General features: G+C 29.8%; 1 protein-coding gene across 3 annotated transcripts in view; it reads right to left on the minus strand.

Moving 5' to 3' along the window:
• Positions 1-27,717, minus strand: part of LOC129954722 (caspase activity and apoptosis inhibitor 1-like) — a 418,487-nt gene that overhangs the window by 129,595 nt on the left and 261,175 nt on the right. The window contains exon 1 of one of the 3 annotated variants that reach the window (XM_056068167.1): positions 5,233-5,608. The exons of the other annotated variants lie outside the window; for them this stretch is intronic. The gene's annotated coding sequence lies outside the window, so the exon portion shown is untranslated. Of the gene's footprint in view, positions 1-5,232; positions 5,609-27,717 lie in introns of those variants that run through there. 3 annotated transcript variants of the gene reach the window in all.

Here is a 27,717-nt window from a genome sequence, read left to right on the forward strand (position 1 = left end):
TTTAAAGTAGAGGCACTTAAATATTTTTCCACCGCTGCTTCATTCTGAAATTAAATCTTAATTTTAATTACAAAAAAATATCAAAATATTTATTAAAAATATGCTTTATATTGAAATCTACCCAACATGGAAAAATAAACAGAATTTTCATATCTTGATCATAACAATGAAAACAATAAGCTAATATAAAATATTAGTAGCAAAAATGCGAACAGGTTTAGTTTCATTTTAACAATGAAATATATTATTGTAAAATATTCTTAAAATATTAAAAAAAATGATTAAAAATATAAAGAAAAATAATACGTAAAAAAACTGCTAATGTTGATTTTTTTTTTTTTCGAATTTCAAACTGTTGTAATTGTTTCAACTGTTGTAAAAACTAATTTTTTTACAATAACATTTACGAAAGTTATCGCGGAAAAGCGTCAAAATTAATTAATTCGCTTAATTTTCAAGTAAAATTCTAATTAAAAATTTAAAAAAAATCGAGACTCTATTTTGGACATAAAATAAATTTAAATACTACAGTAATGTAAGAATGCTTGAATCATGTCAGATTTAACTTTTGATCAAACTCAAAGCAAAGTTAGAATGCATTTGATTTGAATCACTAAACCTAAGTTTTTTTTCCATTTCCTAATCAAGGCTTTGCAACCAAGACAACGCGATGTATAAATCTGTTCAACGTCAAGAAAAATTAGAATTTTTCCTAATTTCTTTTCGTAACATTTGAGGATCCTTAGTCAATACTTCTTTCTGTTTTTAAATAATATTCAGCTATTATTCTGTTTACGCACTTTAATTTGACTTATTTCATGTTTATAAAAGGTATATTTTTTTTAAATTGACTTTTTCACATACTTCATGATGTTCAAAAGTCTTCAAATGCTTTTTACTTGATAACGATTAATTATTTTAATACTTTCAGATCTTCATTATCAGTTAATCGATTGAATACATTTTTTCCCTATCAAGTGGTAGTAAATTTGGATAAAAATAGCAAGAAAGGCCTTCTCAAATTCTCTACTTAATCCGTAATAAATGTATTATTCTCGCACCCTTTCGCATAAAATTATGGTCCTTGGATAAGCTGAGAATGTTTACATCGCTTTGGCGAATAATAGTTACGAACTATGGATCCTTGGCATAAATCTGCCACTTTTTCTGACTTTAGCATGCGATTTTTGCCAAATAATCAATGGCATGCGGTTCATACATAAGTATCGGGAAATCTAATAACTATTTAGTACGACTTTTCTCCGATTGATTGAAACTAAAATTTAACACAGAATTTCAATTTTAATCACAAGTTCACTTCCAAATTTGATTTATTTAAGTCACTGCATGCAAACGTACAGATTGTCAAACGGTCAACCCTTTGACAATATTTGATTCAAAATTTGTCACAAATTTAGTAAGTCAGCCATCTAACTCTCCGACCCGCCACGAAGGCACACGGATTTAAGCCATAAAAACTGAATGACCGGACCGCCGCAACAGCAACATTGGCAGGAACTGTGGTTAAATCCTAAGGGCCGTCACTGGCCACGGTATAACCCTCCCCGAAGGAAGTACGTCCCGTCATCGATGGGAGGAGTCAGATCCCCCACCTATTAGTGTACCCTCCAGGGTAGCGAGATCCAACCACCATGCCGGAAGCATCTCATCTTCATTTCGAGGTGCCCCCCGGGGGTCTCCACAAATTTAGTAACTACACTTTAGATACTAAAGATTTTTTTAACCAAATTTCAATTAACTAAGTTGTTACGTTTTGGATTACCATGCTCACATGTATTACAACGTATAGACAGACAGACTGTCAGCACTTGGATAATTTGGTTCCAAACTTGTCATATGCATGCATCTAATATGATAAAAGTGCAGACAAAATTTTATCTATCAAGAGCTTTACGTTCTGTGGCTATCGTGGTCACTTATACCGGACAGATAGGCTTCTTCCAACCGGATTTCATTCAATATTTGGTAGAAAACTACAAATTTAGAGAAGTCCATATACCAAACTTTACACATCTACCTCGTAGTTTTTTTCAAATAATGTTCACAAACACGATTACTCAAGAAACACTTTTTTTTTAATAGACAGACATAAATCCAAAAATCTGTTTTTCAGGTTCGAGAAGTTTTAATTTCAGAGAATCGCCAAAATCTTGAGTTCAATTTTTTTTTATTATTACAGTACTTTCATTCTATATAAGAGTAAGTAAAAAAAATGTTTCTACAATCCATTACTATTTATAATAAATTGAAATTTAAATAATAAAAAGGAAAAAAACAATTTAAAAATAATAAGCACACCAAAAGATAATAAGCACACCTATTCTTTCAATTTTATTGCTTAAAAAAAGCAGATAATGTGTGGATGCAAAAAAATTAATAATTAAAAATCAAAACCAGTTGAAATTCAAAGAATATTTACTTCAAAATTCCGAAATGGTAACAATAAGGAATTATGAATTAAAGATCAAAAGGTAATGAAATAATGAAAAATAATTCACTAATAAAAGAGCGCTTTTAAAAACCATTTGCATCATTTATTTTTTGACGTATTCTTGAATAATTAAATGCACATCTCAACGCTACACGTCCCTCAGATCTAAAACAGATCGTATGATGAAAAGCTATGCAAGAAAAAACGGAATTTTAACATAAATTTTAAATATTAAGGCAAAAAAAAAAATCAAATCTATAAAGCCTACATTCGGTAATCCCTAGATGCATTACACATTGCAAAAGACTGAAAAACGATCCATAAAAGGATTAAAAAATAATCTATGTAACATAAAAAAAATGCATAAATTATTCTCAAAACCATTTTTTTTTTTTTTTGTGCAGAAAAAAAAGTTTACAAAATCATAAAATCAATATAAAAATTCTTTTTTCAAAATAACGTAGCATAAAACAGATCATTTTAAAAATATAATTATGAAATTTTCTACTGCATCATAATACACGGCTTTACATGCTATTATCATTTTTGTAATGTCTTTCTGAAATAGGTTTATCTGTTTTTTTTTATATTCATCAATTTTTTTTAAAAAAAATATCTTTTTTAAAAACAGTAAACACTACTTTTATTATTATTGTTGTTCGAAACACAAGAGTCGTGGATTCATTAATGCATTAGTAGAAAAAATAAACTAGAATGTCATTGCTCAAACATATAATTCCAAAATTTTTTTTATTAGCCGATTCACTTTAATTGAAAATGAAATTTTCGTTCACTACATATCTCACGGGTTACGATAATGACACACATTTAACTTACCATGATTATTTGTTATATTTGCTTTAAGAATATTAGATTTTATAAAACATTTAATTTGTCCCTTTACATTAAAAGATATTTTGAATATATTATTTCAGGTTTTGAAGTATTTTGATTTGTAATTTCTTGGTTGAGTGCTGTTTCATCGTAAATCTACACAATTTTCGGCATCTCGTACCAATTATTTAATATTCGTTATTTCGTATCATTAACTTTATTTATTTATTCATTCATTCATTCATTTTAAATTTGTTTTTGTCTGGAAATTTCACAAAACTTCTGAGCAGTGTTTTATTTTCTCGAGCACTCGAAATATAAAGAAAAAAAAGTTGTGGTTAAAAAAAAAAAGGGGGATTTGAAGAATTTCGAAAATTTAGACCTCCCTGGAATCAAGAAGGAAAATATTTTGGAATTTGTCAGACGATTCGTGTGTATGAGAAAACTATGCAGATACAACTAACAAAATAAAAATTTTGGATATGGCCTGTTAACCAAAAAACCAATACAGTAGAGCAAACTACAGATAAACATGGTGCAGCTTGGTCAAATGAAAAGAATATCAGTTCAAAATATTTACTTATTTTTTACTGCAATATGATATTAATAATAATAATCACGTAAATCCTTTAGTTGACTTTTTCATATGCCGACACTTTATAGCATGATTTGTGTAACAGTATAATTTTCGCCCAATGATGCCAATTTTCGCCAACTATGAACTATTTTTCCTTCTGTTGAAACTGAAATTGCATACTTAAGATAATGTAATACAAAACATGGTTGTGATCTAGCCAGTAATTATGCGCAGCAAGAGGCCTAAACATCTCCTACAGATATGAACATTGTTTCTTTTCACGGTACTCAACAGTTTCCTTCAGATTCTGTATTTATATAGCAGCTTTTTGCATGAGAATAATTACTGGCTGGATCGCAATCACATTTTATATGATACTATCTTAAGTAATCTATTTCAGAAGGAAGAAAAAAAAAAACATATTTTGGTCGCTTGGGTGAAAATAGCATTATTGCGTAAATAACTTGTTTATTTTTCTTAAAGTACCCGCAACAAATTTTCTTTTAAAAGAAAACGTAAATTTATTAAAACTGCACTGCATTACTGCTATCAGGTGCATTTATTTTTGCTACTTGAATAACTGACATCGAAATTTTTTTAAATTTTTACATTCTGTTTACTGTAGTTTGTACTGCATTCTATTATTTGTAGTTACGCTACAAAAGTTTTAGTCTCTTCAACATGCAAACTTTTTGGCACAAGATTTGCAGTAATAAAAGGATTTTGAAATAAACCTCTTACATAACAAAACACTTTGAGCGCAGCAGAATTATTTGAGATATTACTATAAAAGTGTTTGGCGAATGAAACTCGATGGGGTAAAGTTAGTCATAATCACTATAATCGTAGTGTAATAAAAAGTCGTTTCATGTAATCGTTATATAATCACATAATTTCAAATACTTTGAATTCTACGTAAATTTCATGCATCATAACGCCTCCCCCCCATTAACCGAAATATGATCTGTTTATAATTCTACTAAAATCAAAACTAAATATTCAAGAAAGTATGTATAAAAAATTCTCTTGTAATCCAGCCTGTAGTATTGCACAAGTTTACGAGACCCCTCACATCCTCTGTTTAATTTGGATTACTCTGCAAATTTATAAAAACTTCAAATATATTTACGAAAATTTTTTTGATTGCTGAATCAAAATGGCGAGTTTTGTATGCCTTTTTTTAGTTATATTAACCTTTTTTGGCTCGATTTAATCATTAAAAACTGTACATGAAATAATCATTGAATTTTTATTCACTAACACCAGCTTTATTTTATAATTTATATACATTATTAATCAATATTATATTACTGATAGATAGAATTGTAACTCATTGAAATATAAACGAACATTTAAAAAATTCACTTACGTAAGATATAACTCAATCTTCTATCGTGTGGTAATTTTCAAAACATCCTGGCAGGCGTAAAGGAATCCTGCATTTTTTACATGCTAGGGAATTTCACTCTTAATTTTTTATTTGTAAAAAACACGGCACCTTTTAATGGGTTCTTTCCATTTTATTTGCTTGATTTTAATTCTTCATTATTATTCCAAGTACCTTGAACTTCAAAGTTTGTACCACCCTTATCTATTACGGTCATTATTTCACAATGTCTTTCTTTTAATAACATACGAGGTACGTACTTAATGTTTACAGGAATGAAATCCAAATGATTAATAAAATTTAGGAGTGACTTGTATCTGCTAGCATTTACGGTAAACAATATATGATCAAGGTCATTCACACAAGTAATTAAATGGCGTAAAACGTTGCCAGATTCGATACACTAGAGATTTTAAACTAAATAAATATTATATTGAACAGAAACTTAATCGTATGATGAGAACAGATCGTCAATGTAACTATGGGATGAAAAAGCAACGACGAGCTTTATTCTTCATTTTATCGCAAAAGATCAACAACTCGTTTTGAAGCAAAACAAAAATTATTTAGGAATGAATTCTGCAATTTTAAATTGTTGTGAAGAGATCAGAACGGCATACGAGTTCACAGTCCATCTCCAAGAGAATAATAACGGTCTACGTATTATCCACTAGGTCCGTTTTAGTATCTATGAATGGTAAATAATTGCCCAATTGATCTTCCTGAAGAAGGCATGACCTTCCATTGCGCGCAATCGTTGGACTCACATGAACGCTGCTTGAGGCTTACATTCATGTTGGATCAATGGCAGATGCGGGTTTTGAACCTGGAAACCTTTAGCTCTGAAACTGAGACATTACGACAGGGTCACCATGGCCGAAACGTTTTGAAGAATTATAAGCAAACTGAATTACTAAATATATTATTATCGATGCATGTAATATAAATAAAATGGTATTTATCAATTATTTATTCCAAATCTTTCTATAAATTGATATGATTTACAGTCAAATGCAATTTTAAAATTTTCGGATCATATTTTTGAACTGCTATATAATTCTAATTCAAAATATTCTCAGTTCTATTACGCTACCAAAAATTTGGAGAAAAGAATAAAAATTTTAATGTTTTTTTTTTCCTAATTTTACGACGGCTTCTAAAATGCATATATCTTTGCAATGAAAACGATTTGCAAAAATTTGCTTTTTATTTTATTGTTCCAAAATTTTAAAAGCAAACATTTATTTTATATATTAATTTTAAAAAATTAAAATATTATAGACAAAAAAAAAACATTAAGGTCCAATACATGCCTGCTACTAAGTGAGGTGTATAATTGTTTAACCCCGCGAAAAAGTAATAGTTAATCTTTATGAGACATGTCATCCGCTGATATTAGATGCATTTGACAAAACTTTGATTAATTCTAGATATGAAGACCGTTTTTCCCTTTTCAACCGCTTTGATTTCATAATTCTAATTTATAGTCTTAACAATATCCACGTGTTATCTAAAGTAAGACACTTATAATAGCGTTAAGATAAGGTTCAATATATTTGTGCCACGATTCATGTGATTACATGATGCACTATAAAATAAGGTGAATGCTACATTGAAATCTTTTAAGTGTACTAGAGAAGATCATATCTAATTATATCATAGGTATAAATTACAGGGGATATAAACTAAAAAACATTCTACTTTTATTAAATTCTATACTGAATGAAGACACTTGCCATCACCCGACAGTCAATGTGTTAAGCATTTAAAAAAAGATGTTTTAAGGATTGATTTTCGATTTTAAATTAAAATTTCTTGATAAATGGTCTTTATTCAATAAAGCCCAAATTATCATTCCTGAGTGCTTTCATGGTGATTTGATCCGTGATTTATATTTGAGTTTTATTTACACAACAATAGACAACTCAACATTGTATACATCCGAGAAGTATACACTTAATCAATAACTTGAATTTTTATTATCTTTGGATGATCTGATTTGAATTTTTCTAGTTATGTTCCCCATTCAGTAAAATCGGTTGTACGTGAATTCTATGTAATGCTATGCTGGTAATGCTTTTCAACACTACTTGATAGAAATCGAGACAAATTTTGGAATTTGCATTCAAATTCAAGCTACTTTCAGAGTTTTGTATCTGTTTAGTTGTTTATGTTCAAGTGAATTAGACTATATATTTCCTTTAAAATTTTAATTTTAATGCACAAATAGAAATGAATTTGGCAATTTAAATGCTACATTCAGCTTAAATAGGTTCATGAAAAGCAACAGAAAATGCATGCATCGGATATGCTTGATAATTTAGTTATTTCTAATTATATTTTTGTTATAATTTAGATATATTTTTGCTGACAGAAGAAATAAAATTAATTCGGCAACAATTCGAACATAAAATGTATGCTAATGAAAAAAATGGTATACGTGAAATTATATGCTAAGAATAAAGACACCTTTAAAAATGGGAGCCTCCCTGGGCAGACAGATCACTTTATCTTATTTCTGAAGTTTAATCGTTACAGTAATCAAAGACCTTGCGCTCCATAAACGTTTCAGCAAATTTTTTACTGAAACTTATTTTTAAATCGACATGCTATATATTTTAGTTTTTAAAAAGAAGCAGAAAAACATAATTAAATATTTTATGAAGGAGTGAAAACTATTTGAAACTACATGGTTACATTAGAGAAATAGATTAATAGAAAAAAAATTGCCTGTATTACAGGCATTTCATAAATAAACAGCAAGATTTATATCAGTATTAAAACTAAAATGAAACTGTCTTCTTGTTTTGAAAAGTATTGACCAGAATCCAACCAGAGAATATATCACAATAGTATTAAAAATAACCCAGGAAAATTGATCAAAATAATAAAATCATATTCAATGATCTCGAGATGAAAAACAAACTCTAAAAAAATGATATATCAATTGGATGCATTAAAAATATTAATAGTAAAAAGATACGCAACAATTTCATAGTTTAAATAAACATCCCACGAAATAAAATATCGAAAATAAAAATATAAGCTTCGGAATATATGCAATTAAGACATAAATGTTTTATCCTAATTTTAACAGTGATAAGAAAACGTTTGTTTGTTTGTTTCTTATGGCACTTGCCACTGACAAGCCCACTGTTACGAAGACAGCGATTTAAGCCTGAGGGGGGACGTCTCTTATTTTTTATAGCAGCGCCAACTAGGGCCAAGAGTACGACTTTGCCACTCACGCATCACTCATTCGCTTGCACAACCCCTTTTTACAGGAGGGCACATTCACAGATAGAACAACAGAAGAACAACCATGCCCAAACCGGGACTCGAACCTGGGACACCCAGATCACGGGGAAGACGCGCTACCCCTATGCCAGGACGCCGGCAGAAAACGTGATTGAAAGATTTAATGAAACAATTAATTTAATTTAAATTTTATTAAAACCATAATACGCATGTTTACAAACTGTATTTAAAGATATTCAAAAATTTTAAAATTAAAGAAAAAAAATTCAAGCAAACAAAATTGGCAGCACTGTAAATCTAACCCTTTGAATTTAAAACGTTGTAAAATGATTATTTCATGGCAATATTCTCCAAAGTTATTGAGTTTAACTTCTACAATTTAATTATTTTTAATTGATTAAAATTATAATGAAATTTTGAAAAGCCCTTTCTGAATAAGAATCTACGACTCAAGAAATAATTATTACCAAATTTCAAGTTTTTAAATGTCATAATTATAAAGATTATATGATGAATCAGTCTATCAATGATATTTGCTTTTAGATGCAGATTGTCATGCCGATAAGATCTCAGTTCCCTTTTTTCTTTCAAGCGTTCACGAAGTTACAAATTCATGTCTCCCATCATATAAATCATACTAAACGGTTATCAACAGAATTATAAGAAGAGAGATGGCTTTCGCTTAAAGATAAGAAATCGAACTGTGTAAAGGAAAAACCTCCGTACCAACTTGGGCTGCAAAAGAAAAACTCTCGCGCAAAGTAAATTAAATTAAGCCGCCAAGAAAGTAAATCAGACACTGAGATAAATTAAAAATGGTCCCCATTACTTTAAAATTCATACATCCACCACTCGCCATTGGATATATACAAACGTCGAGTTGGAGGTAATTTAACCCCACATCATTATTATACCCTAAGGCGAAGCGACGTACACGGCAATTTCTCATTTCTAAGGTGCCTTTCCAGTGGCATTATACCACCGTAAGGAAGATATAAAAATCTAGATATGTATAGTATGTCAACACTTTATAAAAACCGAAAAGTCAAAAATACTTGCAAGAAAAATCCACAAATTTCAAAAAAAAACTTTTGTAAATATTTTCCTACACGTCAATTATAGAAGGAAACGTAATTATTTAGACACGTTCCTAATTTCATAAATTAAACGTCATGATTCTCTTGTATTTTTAAACTGAGGAAACAAACTTTTCATCTTCAAAATGGATAAACTCCAGAGTATAGTAAAAAGTAAATCAGTATATAATCAAAAATGAAATAAAATATTTTAATCAATGTTTCGCACAGTTTCATTTTGTTCAAAAACTATTCTTTATTCTTTTTCGAACATATATTAACAAAAAAGGAAGTTGCGTGCATTTGATTGCGAACACATTCAGAATATTAAACAAATCTTAATTCTCAATACTATACGATTCTCTAATTGCTACTGTGAAATATAATCAATGCATTCGTTGTACTTTCGTTCCGACTCATGTTATTGACTTGCAGTTGTTCTCAATTAATTTAACCTCGCTTTTGCAAATCGAGAAATAATACGCAAAATAAAAGCATTAAACACCGGTTGCTGCTGTGTCGACAAAGAAACAAACTTTTGCCAATTGCATCTTCAGTGAATTTCTGTTGCAAAGTTTTGTGAATTCAAGAAAAACTAGCATCAAAAGCAACTGGATCATAAGTATAGTCTTTAAATGATAATAGTTGCGAATATCAAACGAAGAGTTCATTGTAATTGTAAAAGCGAACTCAAAATCGATTGGAAAGGCGGCAATTGTCTGAATTGGATTTTATCTAAAGGTTCATTTAGTAAACAGCAATTACTCGACTGTCTTCAATTGCACATTTTACCGTCCGCAATACAAAACATGTGTTATCAGAAACAAGTTAGCAAATGAAATATTTATCGATGATATTTTTTCGTTTCATTCGAGAGTACAGTTTACCGTGTTACTTTCTGAAGATTTAAATACCTCATGCTGTCAATTGCATTAATTGATTCTTTGACGCATTTTTTTTATCAGCCTACAGAAGACACTAAGAGTAAAGTTCTATATAAAAGCAGCAGATCTAGATAGTTATTAAGACCTATGAGTAAGGACAGTTTAATAGTAAAAATGCAATAAAATAATTGTTTCTAGCTGTTTAATAATAATATTTCAATGCACTCTGATCAATAGTAGTTTATTATTGAAATTAACACAAAGAACGTTTTGTACTTGAATTAGACTTACTTAATAACTTCCTAATTCTAATAATTTTCTTTTCAAGTATGTTTACTGAAAATTTCAACATTCAGTCCTCTACTCAGAACATCTCTGAATAGCTGGTGTTCTGAATAGCTGGTCTCTGAATAGCTGGTCAACATAATTTAGAGGTCATAAAGTATGGTAAAAAAGTTAATGCATCTGTAAACAGTAACTGATTTGTTAAATTTAGCCCAGGTTTGGATTTACACAATAGTTATCTTGAGCGAGATAGCACAATTTTTAACTCTCAGTTGGACGTTTACAGTTGGATAGTTGAATCCAGGTTGAAACCTCCAAATTTCGACAACATATCAACAAAAGAACGAGACTTAGGTAGAGTTAACTTACACCAGGTGTTCAAAGTCTTTTGGGTTCGAAACCTCACTAGAGTTGCATGAAAATAAGCTTTCTTTATTCGCCCATCATTAGATATTGAAGATACTATTTCCATAACCTAACTTCTACATCATTCGTACAAAAGGTACCCCCTACATATTTAATATATAGGGGGAGAATCTAGTAGTTTTGACTGATTTTTGGTATTCAATTTTATTATCGATATTTAGGAATTCACTGTTCTGTTGTGAATGCTACTTTAACTCAGTTAAATTTTGCATTTATAACACACAAAAGACCAAAATTTCAAATTTTAATATTTTTAATCATTAGAAAAACGTAGTGGTAGTCGAAGGTAAAACATACCGGAACGGGATGAAATTTCTGTATCCAATCCTCTGATCGACGAGGTTGTACCTTTGATTTAGACTTATGAAATCAATCATAAATGAAAAAACGATATTTAATTGCATAAAAGAACTGGATAGTTATTTGATTAAAATTCAAGTTATTTACAAGGTTCCAAAATTTTTAAAAGATCCGTTTGACACAAATTCATAATTCTATTATTTGATGAATGATATTTTTTTTTTTTTTTTTTTTTTTTTTTTGTTAAATTTCATACCTTGAAAAAAAATATTCTGAGAAAGCTCGTGATAGGTTCGCAGCTATTGTTTATCAGCACTTTTTTGTTATCATTCCACGGTCGTTTTATCTTTTTTTTTTTTACTTTCTTGTGTAATAAATATACAAAACAAAGTATTATAATCGTCAAAAAGATCGAATTCGAGATTTTGACAATTTCCTTTTTTTAGATATATCCACAAGAAGTATGCCTGTTTGAGAGCAAATGAGCACTAGAGAAATAACATAACGACATAAACGACACACTATAATTTAATGCTACAGGAGCCAACCTGGCCATGTTCCTAACACATGATAAACACTAGGGTACATAAGAACTTTGTAGATAAAATTGGATAGGTAATTTCAGCATCTAAAGTGTATTAACATTTGAACTAAATCTGTCAAAAGTATTATCATCTGAAGATCGGTGTATGAGCATACATGTATGCTCGAAAAGGAAATGTTTTAGATAAATGAAAATTTTGTATGAGATTTTGCATAGTTGTACTGATTGTGTTCTATAAAAAATGTTCGATAAAAAAAATGGCCAAACTGGATAAAAATATTTACTTCTCTTATTATATTATTAAGCACCAAATGTTCATATTCAGGACTCTGGAAATAAAAATCTGAGCACTCGCGGCTTTCATGGCCTAGCTCAAGATCCACATTTTTTTTTCTATGCTGGTGAGAGGGAAATTGTATATAGATTGTATATTTATTAGGAAATACGCGAGAAGATTTCGAGGAAACTATTCCTTGTTTTATTAGTAACTGCGAAATCAATTGCGATTTTATTAGTACTTGCGGTCAAACGAACTGTTGGAGTAATGATATCTGCATAAATTGTTGCTTTGTTGAAGGCATTTTTCGTAAGGCTAAGTATTACTAATTAAAGTCAACTTAACTATAACTAAATTTCTTCCAATTTATTTAAAGATGAAATGTCTATGAAATTAAAATATTTTACAATTTCGTATATCAGATTATAGATTCGGAGCATGCATAAAACTCAGAAATATTTTAAATCATTATTCCTTTAAAAATAAATTTCTAATCTACAAAAGAACGAAAAAGATGAAAATTCAGGCTAGCAAAACATTTATTTTCCCAATGATTTTCATATTGGAATGAAAATGTCTTGCGATAGATCATATGAGCAAAGGTCAGATGGAGATTGCACACATAAACTATTAACTATCTGGCAATTTGAGAACACATCATGGTTCAAGTATTTAGTTTTCGCTAAATAAGAACTATTGTACTTCAGATCTGGTCAAAGCAAAAACACATCATGGTGACCTTTGGTATAGTTTCATATTTAAAGTTTTTTAACCCATTTTGGATAAGCAATAAAAAAGCCTAAAATTGCAAAAAATGAAATTATTAATTTATTTGTAGTATGCACACATTAATATCATTTCTAACTAATAACAAAAATATTTATGAGACAAAAATTAATTTTGTGTAGCACTTGCTTTTCAATGAGGAAATGTGACAAATATTTTTATCCAGCATAGTAGGTAATTTTTTCCAAACAGAAACAAGCTAAACTAAGCAGTTGGTGAAGAAACATACATTTTCAAATTTTACCAATAACTACAAGGACAAGCCGACGTGGTTAGAATTACAATCGGTTAAAAGAACAAACCACTTCCCTTATTAGGCCCACATGCATAGTGCATATTCTCTGAGGAATTGGGTCTTGTAAGCGCGAGTCTCGATTTTAAAAACGAGACTTCTACCAACTGGTTGCAACTCTCACTCTTAAAAAGTTTCAAAAACTCAAATATTGACGGTGACATTTTAGAATAATTCGAATCGAATACTTGTTCGCTGATAGAGACTCATTAAATTGTATTTAGTAAGTCAAAGATATTTGTAAAATTTGAACAAACTAATGCGGAATAATGTCTTTTTTATAAAAATAAGTTTTAGAACCAGGGACAAAGAATTATAGAACAAACTAATAAGTGATCAATATGAGATCATTAGAAATCCAAATCAATATGTAGATGAAATGAATAAATCAATTGATTGGGTTTTAAAATGACTGTTCAGTGATTACTTTTTATTTTAAATTTATTTTAATAACAGATTTTTCAGTTGTTTATATAAATTTTAGTTCCATATGTAACTTCATCCTTGGAATTTGTCTGTTTGTAATCGATTCTATTAAAAAAAATAAACAACTGAAAACTTAAATATAAAAGGAACTATTAATTTCAATTTCATTGTTTTTCTGAATAAAATAATGAAGGAAAAGAAAAAGACAAATGCAACATAAATCATGATATTATCAACTTCTTTATAATGGCTATATTAATTATGAAACCGAAATCTATTTTAATCACTTTTGATTCAATTCCTTCATTGAAAAGTATTAAATAATATACAGCTGTCAATTAAAAATAGCTTCGGCATTTATTTAACACTTGAATAAGTAATTAACATCGTCGAAATCTTATAAATAAAAATATATATCATGCCAGTATGTACATTTGCATTGAAATAGATTTTTCTTTTATAAAAAAATACACCGTTCATTTTTAATGCTCGTCACGCAATCGATTTATATGCATAATGGATGAATATAAAAACATGTTTAAATTTTTTTACACGTGTGTCATAACTTTAAACAAGTTATGACGATTGCATTTGTGTATATTTAATGTCCGAAATTCAACAAATAAAGCCTTTAATCTTTAAAATTCTGTCATTTTATAGCAATCACACGTTTGGGAAAAACATACCCCATTAATCTAAACAAGTTTAAAAGATGGAAATGAATGTTGTACAAATGCTATTGCGTGTCGTAAAATGTTACCTTCATTACAGTCATAAATGAGAATTTTATGTACACGACAGCGGCTTCAAATTAATTCATGGCGCATTTTTTGTTTTTCAAAATAAAACATTAATTGAGTAACAAAATGTAATAACTTCATTCTTCTTTATATATTTTTTAATATAAAAACCGAATTTTTTAGCAGGATAATATTTATACGCTGGCAAAGTAGTTGTAAATTACAATAAGCGTGACACAAAAATTCGTTCAATATGATCTACAGATCAGATCATACCGCATCCAAATTTGGTCAAAAATTGCTTTTTGAGTAGTTTAGCTTTTAAAAATTTAAATTAAGTTTTTAATTTAAAATTAATCAAACATTTTTCTTAATAATTTCAGATTAAATTACTAGGACAATATTTATCTTAATGTTACTTTAAAATTTAAAAAAATAACTTTTTCACAGACACAAATTTTACTGTTGCATAAATTTTTCTTCAATTTTAATTAACTTTTGAAAATATTTTAGATGTATTTTGCCAAAATTCTTTCCTTTTTTTTTAAATTTACTTTACTCATATTATGTGCACTGAGATGGTATTAAATATTCCCTCTGCCACATTATAATAGTAGCAGATGATGAATTTAATCTGTTCCATAATAATAATAGAAAAAAAAAACTAATTATTTATAAAAATTTGTTATGGAAAAATTAGATTAAATTAAAAATATTGCTTCTAATTTTTATTTTGAATATTCAGATAGTTTCTGGAATTTTTCAATAATTTCATTACTGCATTTTAGACGTATAGGTAAGATCTCTTGACTGTGAAACTTCGCTTTCTTATTTTATTTTTTTCTGTGTGAAATGACTTGGTATGTAAAACTCATTTTAAGGATTTTCCTTTTCTCGAAATTCCGAATAGTGTAGATTTGGGAACTTCCATGGCGTGAGGTGTTGATCTTATGGAGCTTCTTCTTCTAAGAGTAGTTTAATTTAGTTTAATTATATGAATTTGCCGTTTTAATGCAACACTAGGGTTATTTTGAGGCGGACCTAGTAATTTTGAAAAGCCGTCAGATAGAGAGGAAGACACCTGAGCTGGCACCCCCCCCCTCTCCAAACTTCCACGCCACACCAGCAGGAGAATGTTTGGTCCCGACGAATTTAACGTGCACCGGACTCACTTACACGATGGTTCTTTGGAGGAATCAGGTCTTGAACTTGAAATCCTCCGGTTCCAAAGCCGGACCTTACCACCAGGCCACCTCGGCTGTTCTTATAAGAGAAAACTGTCTAACTTTTCTACATTATCATTGCATTTACTGTTCATTTTCGGATTCAAAAGACCTCGGCGCTTTTGTGCATGCGTCAGGAAGAATTCATTTCGTCAAAAAGGGGGGGGGTGAAAGGAGGAAATGTTTATATTTAGAAATAGAGTGAAATCAGATTATTCACGGTAGAAGGCGTACTAACCACTCATTTTTCTGTTTACCGCCCCTTATCGAAGTGCCAGTGTCTAAAAGTGCTAGTCTCGGAATCCTGAAACGAACAGTTCATTCACAATTTAATTTTTTTTAAAGAATTCGCATTAAAATATGATGCTGATTCCTTGACCTTGACAAATAATTCCGAAGACATGTTTTCAAATTCTTGATATGGACATTCTGCTGAACTTAAACTAGTTTGCAACTAAAGTAATTGCAAACAACTTTTTGTATTTCTTTTGACGCGTCAAGAACTGGACAATCGCAACACGATCTTTGTTTATAAATTCTATTTCTTTAAATCTTACTTTTACAATGGGTTGATATCGAAATTGAAATAAAACAAATGATTTCAATCAGAGAATGAAATGAGAAAGTAATTAAATTAGCTCAAAATTGAAAGACTTAACAAACGACAAATATCCTGGAACATCGAGTTTGATTGAAGGCTTTGCAATTGTGCACTATAACATAACTTACATTTGCATCTATCAATAACTGCGATTTAAATATTCACTTTCTACTATTATTATGATATAGAGAAAATACACTTTTTTTTTGTCTGCACATTATTGACGATATAGAATTAAGAGTAAATAAAAAAAATTGCCACATCGAGCCAAAAACTTTATTAAGATATCAGAATAAAAGTTCGAATTTTTCTGTAATTTTATCGAATATTATAAATTAAAGTTTTGAACCGATACCATTAAATTCATGATTTTCTTCATCCTAAAGTTTTTTATATTTCAGAAAGAAGAAAAATAATAATTTTCTAAGAAAATGTGTAATTTTTTTATTGCCCCCAGCTTGTGTATCTTAAATAACAGTGCTTTCCCGATTAGACCTGAATATTCTGTGATTCAATCGTGTAGCGAGATTAAATTTTAATAAAAGGTTACTAAAGAAATTTACTTAAAAAGGGAATGATTAATTGCTGAGTCAATGATGGTGGGGATGCATCATGTATTCTGTGTGATTGTCAGCTCTACAGAATGGAAAATGCTACGAGTGACCGCATCCCTATGAGAAAAGTGACACCTTTCTATATGTTCTAACACGTTGAGTGCCGCTTGTCTCGCCCGCAGTTCACACCTACTATCTAATTACATTGAGCCATCTCTCAAACAAGATTAGACTTTCTCTACTATAGTTAAGAGACGATAAAGAAGGATTTACCTAATTAGATAGACGAATGGAATGACTGGGGAAAAGATATAATCTAATTAATTACGAAGCATTCCTCTTAAGGCTAATTGTTTGGTTTAGTTTAGTTTAGTTATATTAACGTCCCACTTCTTTAAAAGATACACTAGGGCTATTTTGGGACGAATCTCGTAATTCTGAACCGCGGTCAGACGACGAGGACGACACCCGAGCTGGCACCTTTCTTCAAACTTCCACACCACACCAGCGGGAGGACGTTTGGTCCTGACGGATTTAACGCGCACCATAAGGCTAATTGTCGTGTTTGATCGTAAAGAATTTAAAAATAAGGAACTTTGGATTATTAAGGATTTTTAAACTACAGGTTCCTTATCTTCAAGTTGGGTGGCAAAAAATAATACCAGACTCGCGAAAAATTTCGTAGAATCTAACTTTTACATGTTATTCAACACAGGAAGAAAATTTATTAAGAAAATAATTTCGACAAAAATCATACAAAGTACGAGATATTATTTCTTATACTTGTCCTTCTTAACAGTTTTTAAAGCAGTTGGATAGATGGAAAAGCTGAAAAGACAAAGATAATTTTGATGAGCACAACAAGATCATGTCTTAGCATGCGATGCAACTCACTTCTCATTTCTTCCATCAAGGCAATCTTACTTAAAGGGGACGTACAAAAACATACCATCTTGCAAATGGCGTCTTTATAATGGCGGCACATAATATATGTTTCGTAACATGAATGAGTTAATCAAAAAAATCTGTATATTCGAGAGGATAAACAACGCCATTAGTCATTCCATAATATAAGGTTGTCATTAAAAAAAAATAAGAATAATGTTTAGAGTGCAACACCTAGACATCAACTAAACAGGATCCTTTCGTGCATAAGAATCCAATATTTTTAAAAATAATACAACCGTTTTTATATATTGTCTATAATAAATATTTATGTTTATGGTCTGATAAATTTGTTTTATTTTAATTACATGAGTTTTAAGTGAAAGAGAATAACCATTTAATGCACAAGACGAAACAAATGTAGATTATCTTGATATTCTTGCACAAAATGGTGGTTTTTGTGTTGAAATAATAATGAAATTAGTAATGAGTTGAGAATGCATTTTGTATTAGTATCTCTTCAGCTCTATAAATATGGTAATTTAAGTTTGGATATGAATCAAAATTATGATGCAATTATTAAATATTAACATTTATTAATCTTACCCGTTTTGTTTTTGAATTATCATGTTCATGTACACATGACAAACAATCTTTCTGTTACAATTTTGGCTCAAAACTTAATACAGGTTTTTAAAAAAAAATTACTTTCACCAAAATTTTATTTCATACAAAAAAAAAAGACTATATAAAAAGTTATACCAAATTTTTATCAATCTGACTTCGAATTCTTGAAAAATTGTGCTTATCTTTGCACAGACGCAATATTTTAATGCATTTTTTGGTTTTAAGAAACTGTAAAAGGAAATTAAAATCCGGAGTACAAATATTTTATTGATTACAACACTATTTTTAATTTGAGCAAAATTTTCAGTATTCCATATAAGCATATGTTACAAAGGATTTAAAACATAGAAAACATTTCAGAATAATATCTGCATTATTATTTTTTTTTTTTTTTGAAAAATTCTATTTTATCGAAGAAAAGAGTATCCTCGAAAATGCTGATAGGTCTTTTCTCTCAGTTAGAAATCACGAACCGAACCAAAATCGTATTTTACGAGCTATATTCTACAGTTTCAAATGGTCTATTTCAAAACAAGTGATGAAAATTAAATTTAATATTACCATTTTCTCACAATTATCAAGAATGAATTCATTTTCTGATGATATTACTATCGTAAGCATTACTTTCTAATGTTTTCGAACATTAATCACTGATAAAGAATTTTTTAATGAAAATCAAACACTATCACATCTTTTGAAACCAAAGAATAAAAACTTTTAGAACAGGATTCCCCTCCCCATCCGTGAATTCTGACTCATGGAAAAATACTTATAAGCATTTTTTTATCAATATGGTTTTCTGAAAAAGTAAAATTTTTCAAAAAAAAAAAATATTGCTCTAAAATTTCATAATATTCCATTATCTGTAACAGGTGTTTAAAAGGAATACTAAAAATTTCGCTCAACTAAAAAAAGAAGAAAGTAAAATATTTTTCCAAACTTGCATGTTTTATAAATTTAGTCGTGGTCTAATTACAATATTTTAATAACAATAAAGTACTTTATAACTTTTTTTATTTCCTAAAACTTTATATTTCGAACTTGTTTATTAAAACGCAAAAACCTCATATTTCGTGCCTCTCCATCTCATTATATGGCACATATCCGGTTGGAAACGCATTTTTGGATGGCCAATACAACAACCAAAACCAATAAAATTGCTATTATGTATTTTTTCCCTTGCATTTAGATACCTTTCATGACAGTCCGATTGGACTAATTTTGCCTTTTTCATAATGAAGCTTCCTTTTCCTTCAGATATTTTGGCTAAAAAATGATAAATAATTTTGCAATTTAAAAAATTATTAGTTGGACATTCGGACAATGAGACCTTTTTATCCTTTCACATATTTTTATCAATAATTAAAGCTAATTTACATCCTGATAATTTTTTTATTTCCATTTTTATTGCTTAGATATACACCTTTTATATGTACACGCAGTAATAAATATTTAATATTTTTTTAAAAAATTATTACATTTTCTTTTATTAATTATCCGACCACCTTTGGTGACAACTGGTTCGATGGTACTAACGCTCTTTAAAATTTTCAATTAAATAATTATATATTTTTATAGCTTCTACAGCAAAATATTTTTTATCTTCAAATTTCGATAATCATATTATTTATATTGTTAAAGAAGCCCTACGATATTTTGTTCATTGTACTTATACATTTAATTTTTTGTCAGTTCCCTTAAGATTACAATTCGAATTTGAAAAGGAAAACATAAAACTTCAATGAATACGCACACATTTTTGTTGGAACCAAACAATTTCTTTGAAAATATGGTTACAGAAAATCGAATCCTTCACCATTGTAATCTTATGTACTGCAGAATATTATTTTTTATAATTTATGAAGTATTTCAAAGAATTATTCAATAAAAAATTTTCTGTTTCATCAACAAATTTAGTTTTACCTTCAAAAAGTTTTTAGTGCAGTAAAAAATATTTTATTTTATTTAAAACAATAAATGTATTTCTGAAAATAATTGTGAAGTCTAAATTTTATACAGCCCTTAGATCGTATAAATCATATTCAGTAAAATTATCTTGACAATCTAATGCTTCAATTTTCTCTGATTAAACCTTATTGAGTTATAAAGCTTTGAATATTATTATTTTAGGACAATCAACAAATTCATTATTTTAGACAATCAGGGAAAGTCCAAGCGCTGATTGAAGTTTTTAAGTCAAAACTTTTAATGAAGAACAGCACGTTTTTATAAAATCAAGACGTTCAATTTTACATGTTTCTATCAGTTTTAATTGCAAAAAGGTGGAAATCTTTTTATTTAAAATATTAATGTCCCAAGAATATTTTTTAAATATGATTCACAAAACAGAGAATTTTTATAAAAATTTAAAATTCTTAATTCATTAGAACATTTATTGATTCAAACTACGTGAAATATAATTATTTATTTAGTTAGGCCATCTTTTACTTCCTCGTATACATTATAGAGAAAATATAGTAATCATATAGTAATAAAATACGTTACTTTTTTTTTACAGTCTAAATTTGCAGGCTTTTATCAAATTTTGAATAAAATCTATTCAGAGGAAGTTCATGTGTCCTACTGTTTGAATATAAGTTAACGTGATATTACAAAACAAAGTGAGCTAGATAGATAAAATCTGGTCCACGGATTTAACATCTGTATGTAGATACTTATTAAATTTGGAGTTTTTGAGCTAAATTTTGAAACTTTCAAACGTGTAGAAACATGTAGAACATGTCTCTGCATATTTTTACACATTTGCATGTTTCAGGCATGTTTGCGTATTTCTACACGTTTGCATGTTTTTCACGTGTTCTACACGTTTGCATATTTCAGTTTCTGCATGTTTCAGAAATATGTAAACACGTTAATACAAAAAAGCTATGACTTATATACATCAAATTTGGTATTGTATTTTATAAATGTAAGTGCAATGTGTCAAATTTTTGTTTCAATCGGTCGGTAAAAACGTGCTTAGAACATAAATCGATTTTTATGTACTATTAATTGCATACCAAAGATTTATCGACAAAAAACCTCGCCAAAGATGACACGATAGATTGAGTAAAAATGTTAAATTCACGCCAAAGGTTAATATTTCTTACCCGTTGTGCGCCAATGACATGAAGGCGTTATCTGGTATAATGCTATTATTAGAGTATACGTTTTAGGGAAAATATTCCCTCCAGTTTGTTAGATATTGGCTAGTAAGCCAATTAATAAAGTTTAGAAATTAATTTGTTTCCCTATTAGAATAGATATCCTGCATATATTAAACTATGTATGCTTCAGCATTAATTATTGAATTAAAATATAGCTATTTTAAAATGTTACAAAAACACTTTTCTCGTATTCATTATTTTTTAGAAAACATCACATTTCATATTTATTGCATTTCATACAACTATTGCATATCACATTTCATACAAACATGTGTTAACATTACACTTTCCAAGATTTAGTTTGTAATAAGAGTTAACTTAATCTTTTAGAGGGAGTTTTTGTCAAAGTGACGGCAACGCGATGATAAAATCTAATTTTTTCTACTCACTCATAAGGTGCTCGTGAAAGTTAAATTTTATTTTCATTTTGTGCGAACTAAATTTTTAGAAAATATAATTAAATTTAAAAATAGTCATTAAAAATAGATAATTTATAAGTTGATATCATTGAAAAAATTATTTTTTTGAATTTTATGAAGATATAAAAGTCGGTTTTGTGTTGTTTAATTTTCGGAGGTTATCGCGAAAAAACACCAAAATTTTGCTTAATTTTTAATTAATTAAAATTTTAATAAAAAATTCAAAACGAATGCGCCAAGGAGCACATTCCCGTTCTCTAAAGTATATATGTGCAAAGTATGATAACTCTAAGAATCAAAATGTCCTGTAGAGCGCCAACACACACACATTCATTTTTTTATAAGTAAAAATAAAAATTTGATTTTTTTCTTTTATTTTAATGGTAAATCATACATCTTTTTAATAGCTGTATTTTTTTTTAAGTTTGAGCTAATGAAGTACGATTTCATCGTATTTTTTATTGTTTGTTTTGATCATTTTGATCACATTTTAATATATATTTTTTCAAACTGGCTTTGAATTCAAACTTTTTAAAACAATTCAACGTACATCGCCAGCATTTTTCAAACCACAATTTTAACCTCCTTTTTTTTTTATTTGTGTGTGAGCTCTTAAAAAACTATGCGCGATCACCAGAATATATTTTTCAATTTTTTTTTTTAACGGAAATGTTAAATTTTTATCAGTTATATGCTCTATGGTTATAGTTTTGCAATCAAGAACGCAATATTCTTGGTGAAAAAGCTGATCGCTGAAGGCAACTAGAAAAAAAAAAGAAATAAAAAAGGAAGTGTCAACAGGAGGTAGGAAAAACAGCACGCGATAAAACAACATCCTACAAGAGAAAAATCTGAACTACATTTACAGATATTGGGCGAAAGTGACTATTTTTAAGAATTAGTCAGTGACTTAACATATTTTGCATTTTTAATCGCTCAAGTTGAAAGCAGGAGAAGAAAGTACTTAAAACCAGTGCTCCTACCGCATATTGCTCTGCTATGTAAAAACAACCCCCTTCTCACGGTTTTCAATCTGGCGAAGTCTGTCACGCAATGCTTTCCAAAACTTGTTGTAAGTTTTAAAAATTAAATATTGACAGAAAACTGTGCTCTTGACAGAGATGTGAAGGAGGGAGGGAGGATGGCGGCAGAAGATCGTAAAAAGGAATAAACAGTTTCCAACAAAGTGGAAAGTGTGCTGTAATTATTTTTCGAGACTACACGCCATTTCTTAGAAATGTTGTTCCCGTATCTACGTGGATACGGAAATGAAACAACGGAAAGGTTTTAAACAAAACTCTAAAATAGGAGCTATGCAAATATACGATGGGTAGAAAATAAAAAAAGCTCATTGTCGTCGACTTTTTAATGACTTGCAATATATTTTACAAGAGAGCCTCGGTGTTCACTACTTCGAGGCACCAGATGGGAACATAAATTTTTTATCACCTTTCGCAAGGTCTACTTTCGATATGTTAACTTCCACGACACGCCCATTTTAATGAACTTTAGAAATGCAGGGGATAAAACACAGTGGGGGTATCGAACGCAAAGCCAGTGTTTGGGTCCAAAAGGAAAGTGAGAAAAAATTTACACGGCATTAGAGGTGAAAAAAAGCTTTCAACTGTTTTTAAAGTAAAAGGTTTCTTCGCGTGTCAAATAAAGTTTAATTTCCATAAGCAATAGCATTTTTTAAGTTAATATGTAGTTTCAAATGTTGATGTGGCATGTTTGATGTGTGCATATTAAAATTGCTGCATGAAACGTTCGCTCGACATATAGTTATCTCAACAATAAATGGGACACCGAATAATGAATACGAGGGAAACAACTGAAAAAAGCAATGCCATTAGTCAAAGGAAATGACATTTTAGTAAATATGCAAAAGTTTGATAGTGCACATTTCCAGTAAATAAGCGAAAATTGTTATAAAATTTAGCCATGGGAAAAAAATTCAAAAACAATTTAATAACCTTCATATCAAATGCCTTTTCGTACCTTCATGAAGTCATATTTTCGAGCTGCTCTAAAGAATATTCACTGTTTATAACACAATTATATACTGGTAATTTTCTATATTTTGTTAAAGTAATGATAGTAGTTCAAGGGAAATCATAATCACATAGTAAATATAACGACCCATATTCCGATACGACTGGCCAATGCTTTACGCCATGTTTTTCATCTTTAACTTCCTGCAAGCCGTGCCATGAATTGCAAAATTAAACTATTTCTAAGCTCTTAATAAATACCATGAAAATATGATTTGATATTTCCATCAAATGATCTATAATGAATGTAATACAGTAGTTACTTAAAGAGACCAAAAGCTATAGATCGCGATCCTAAATAAGATCATGCAGAACAATATTAAGATAATCATATAATTTTATTTCTTTCAGACTCTTAAATGCATAGAGGGCTCAAGAAGTAATGTAACAAGAATTCTCGTGTATGCACATATTCCATTTGAGAATCAAATTCCTTGTTTAGACACAGTAAACGATAACCGTATTCAAACACCAGCAGTAAATGGAGCTAGTTCTTGAATTTGAATGAAAACAGAGTGGGTTGAAATGACTTAGCTTGTTATTCCTGGCATGCTGGGAGTTACAGAATGGATACAGACTTAGCTGTGCCGTAGCGCAATCTCTGTTAGAAGATGGCAGGGTGACGGATAAATGATCGGAGATTGAAATGTGGAAATAATTTTTTTTAAACATCGCCAACGGAAATACATTGCCAACTAGTGGAAGTTTATGGAATACATGTAATATCAGAAAAACAGGTGCGGTTTCGGTACAGAAATTTGAAATAGGTAGAACATATATGCACAACAAGCTAAGGTTAAAGCGGTCAAGTTCAGCGCATCATATATGACAACATACGTGATGTCGAAGGTCTAATTCATACCTAACCTCGTAAAGAAATTGATGAACTCAATACTGCACTGGTAATCTACTGAATATCAAGTACAAAAAATTTGACCTACAGAAAGATGCGTTTTCGCTGGATACCACGGTAATTCTCAAACGATAATAAAGCTACGCGAATGGAACTGTCTCTTTACTATTTAATGCAAAATCAGGCAAAGGATGTTTCGTTTATGTATTGTATTGTCAAAGGGGGATGCATCTCCTGACATCCTAAACGAAGAAGGCATTAAGGGCCGATTACGATTTCGCTGGATACCACGGTAATTCTCAAACGATAATAAAGCTACGCGAATGGAACTGTCTCTTTACTATTTAATGCCAAAATCAGGCAAAGGATGTTTCGTTTATGTATTGTATTGTCAAAGGGGGATGCATCTCCTGACATCCTAGATGAAGAAGGCATTAAGGGCCGATTACGATTTCGCTGGATACCACGGTAATTCTCAAACGATAATAAAGCTACGCGAATGGAACTGTCTCTTTACTATTTAATGCAAAATCAGGCAAAGGATGTTTCGTTTATGTATTGTATTGTCAAAGGGAGAGCATCTCCTGACATCCTAGATGAAGAAGGCATTAAGGGCCGATTACGATTTCGCTGGATACCACGGTAATTCTCAAACGATAATAAAGCTACGCGAATGGAACTGTCTCTTTACTATTTAATGCAAAATCAGGCAAAGGATGTTTCGTTTATGTATTGTATTGTCAAAGGGGGATGCATCTCCTGACATCCTAGATGAAGAAGGCATTAAGGGCCGATTACGATTTCGCTGGATACCACGGTAATTCTCAAACGATAATAAAGCTACGCGAATGGAACTGTCTCTTTACTATTTAATGCAAAATCAGGCAAAGGATGTTTCGTTTATGTATTGTATTGTCAAAGGGGGATGCATCTCCTGACATCCTAGATGAAGAAGGCATTAAGGGCCGATTACGATTTCGCTGGATACCACGGTAATTCTCAAACGATAATAAAGCTACGCGAATGGAACTGTCTCTTTACTATTTAATGCCAAAATCAGGCAAAGGATGTTTCGTTTATGTATTGTATTGTCAAAGGGAGAGCATCTCCTGACATCCTAGACGAAGAAGGCATTAAGGGCCGATTACGAAGTTCAGGAAGCCATCATTAATTGACCCAGTTGATTTCTTCTGTGCCAGTTTTGATTGATTGTTTTGCCGATGGCATAAATGTTTTAATAAACATTGCGACTATTTGAAAAAAATAATATATATCAACGCTTATCTATATTTGTCTATCTCTTTGATTTCGTGTATAACTTTTCACTCAAAGTACTTTTCAAATATTATCTTACTTTCTAGTTCATCTTTGTGTTGAAAATTTAAAAAAAAAATGGTTTAGTACATTTTTTTAGCTAAATTAACTTCCCATTTTGTGATTGTTCGAGCTCTATTTTGTAAAGAACCTCATTATTTTAAATCTAGGTCAAAGGTCCTAATCCTATAATTTTTCAAAATTTCGCTCCAAAATTTATTCGTATTAGCGAAAAGGTACTCGACAAATTAAAAATGCATTAAACCTAGATATATACTTGGTTTTCAGTGAAATTGAATATGACAATCCAGCACTCACCACCCTTCATAAACAAATTGGAAAACCTATTTAAGGCTTGCTAAATAATTATTCATAATATTTCTTTTGTGTAATTATCCTCAATGCTTCATTTTTTTTTAATTCTTAGAGATTTCAACAAAATATTTCAGGTAAGAACAAGGATGCATTTTTTTCTTTCATACCACAGAAGGTTAAATAATTAAAAACAACTCTTGTAAAGGATTTAGAGTGAAAAAATTTGACTAAAAAGACGATTTGTAAGCAAAATATTTAAAAAAATATTATGAGGTGTTATATTTGCATATAGTCATGAACATGTATTCCGCAAATAAACTCACTTGATTATTTAAAGAAATTTAGTTATTTCTCTGTTTGCTTCAAATAATTATATTTAATTGGAAAGATATTTTTTGGATACTCTGAATCATGTAAAGCTTTCCCACGTTGAAAAGTTTCCTTCAAATATGTTCTGAAAATGTGATTTTTGCATGTGTTGTCAGGAAAAATTATTTTTCGGATGATATTAAAAATATCGAAAATTATTTAAAAATATATGACAGCTGAGAATATATATTATAAAATACTCCGCTTTTATTAAATTTGAGGTATTCTGGATTATCTTTAGCTCCTTTGTATTATGGAAAACGCAGTTTCATCAATGGTGTCTGAAATATTTGGAGATAGTTAATTATTTTATTTAATGAGCCTGTTTTATATCTCTTTAATAAGAATGCGAATCCACATGTTCTAATGGCTATAGAATTGGATAAGTTCTGGACGAAACTGAGAAAGTTGTTCATAGATGGTGGATGATTCTTTGGTTTTCCCTTATTATTCTAAATATGTAGATAAAAACAAATATTTTGTCAACTCATGCGTTTAGAGTAAGATGGAAAGCTTTGTAAACATATAATCATAACATAACGTAGTGACAATGATTACTAATTGTTCCTTCGAATTTACGCAAAGAAATTCTCCATCATTTCCATGATGCTTCTACAGCGGGCCATTCAGGCTCGCTAAAGAATTGGACTGAATAATACTATGTTTTTATTGATATCGATGCATTATGTTCGATGATATATCAACACTGTAAAGAGTATTATAGATGGAAAAATGTTCAAAAGTTGGACCATCTAATATCAATACTACCTGAAGTAGCGACCTATTACTGAATTG

This window comes from Argiope bruennichi, chromosome 2, assembly GCF_947563725.1.
Source record: "Argiope bruennichi chromosome 2, qqArgBrue1.1, whole genome shotgun sequence".
Lineage (NCBI taxonomy): Eukaryota > Metazoa > Arthropoda > Arachnida > Araneae > Araneidae > Argiope > Argiope bruennichi.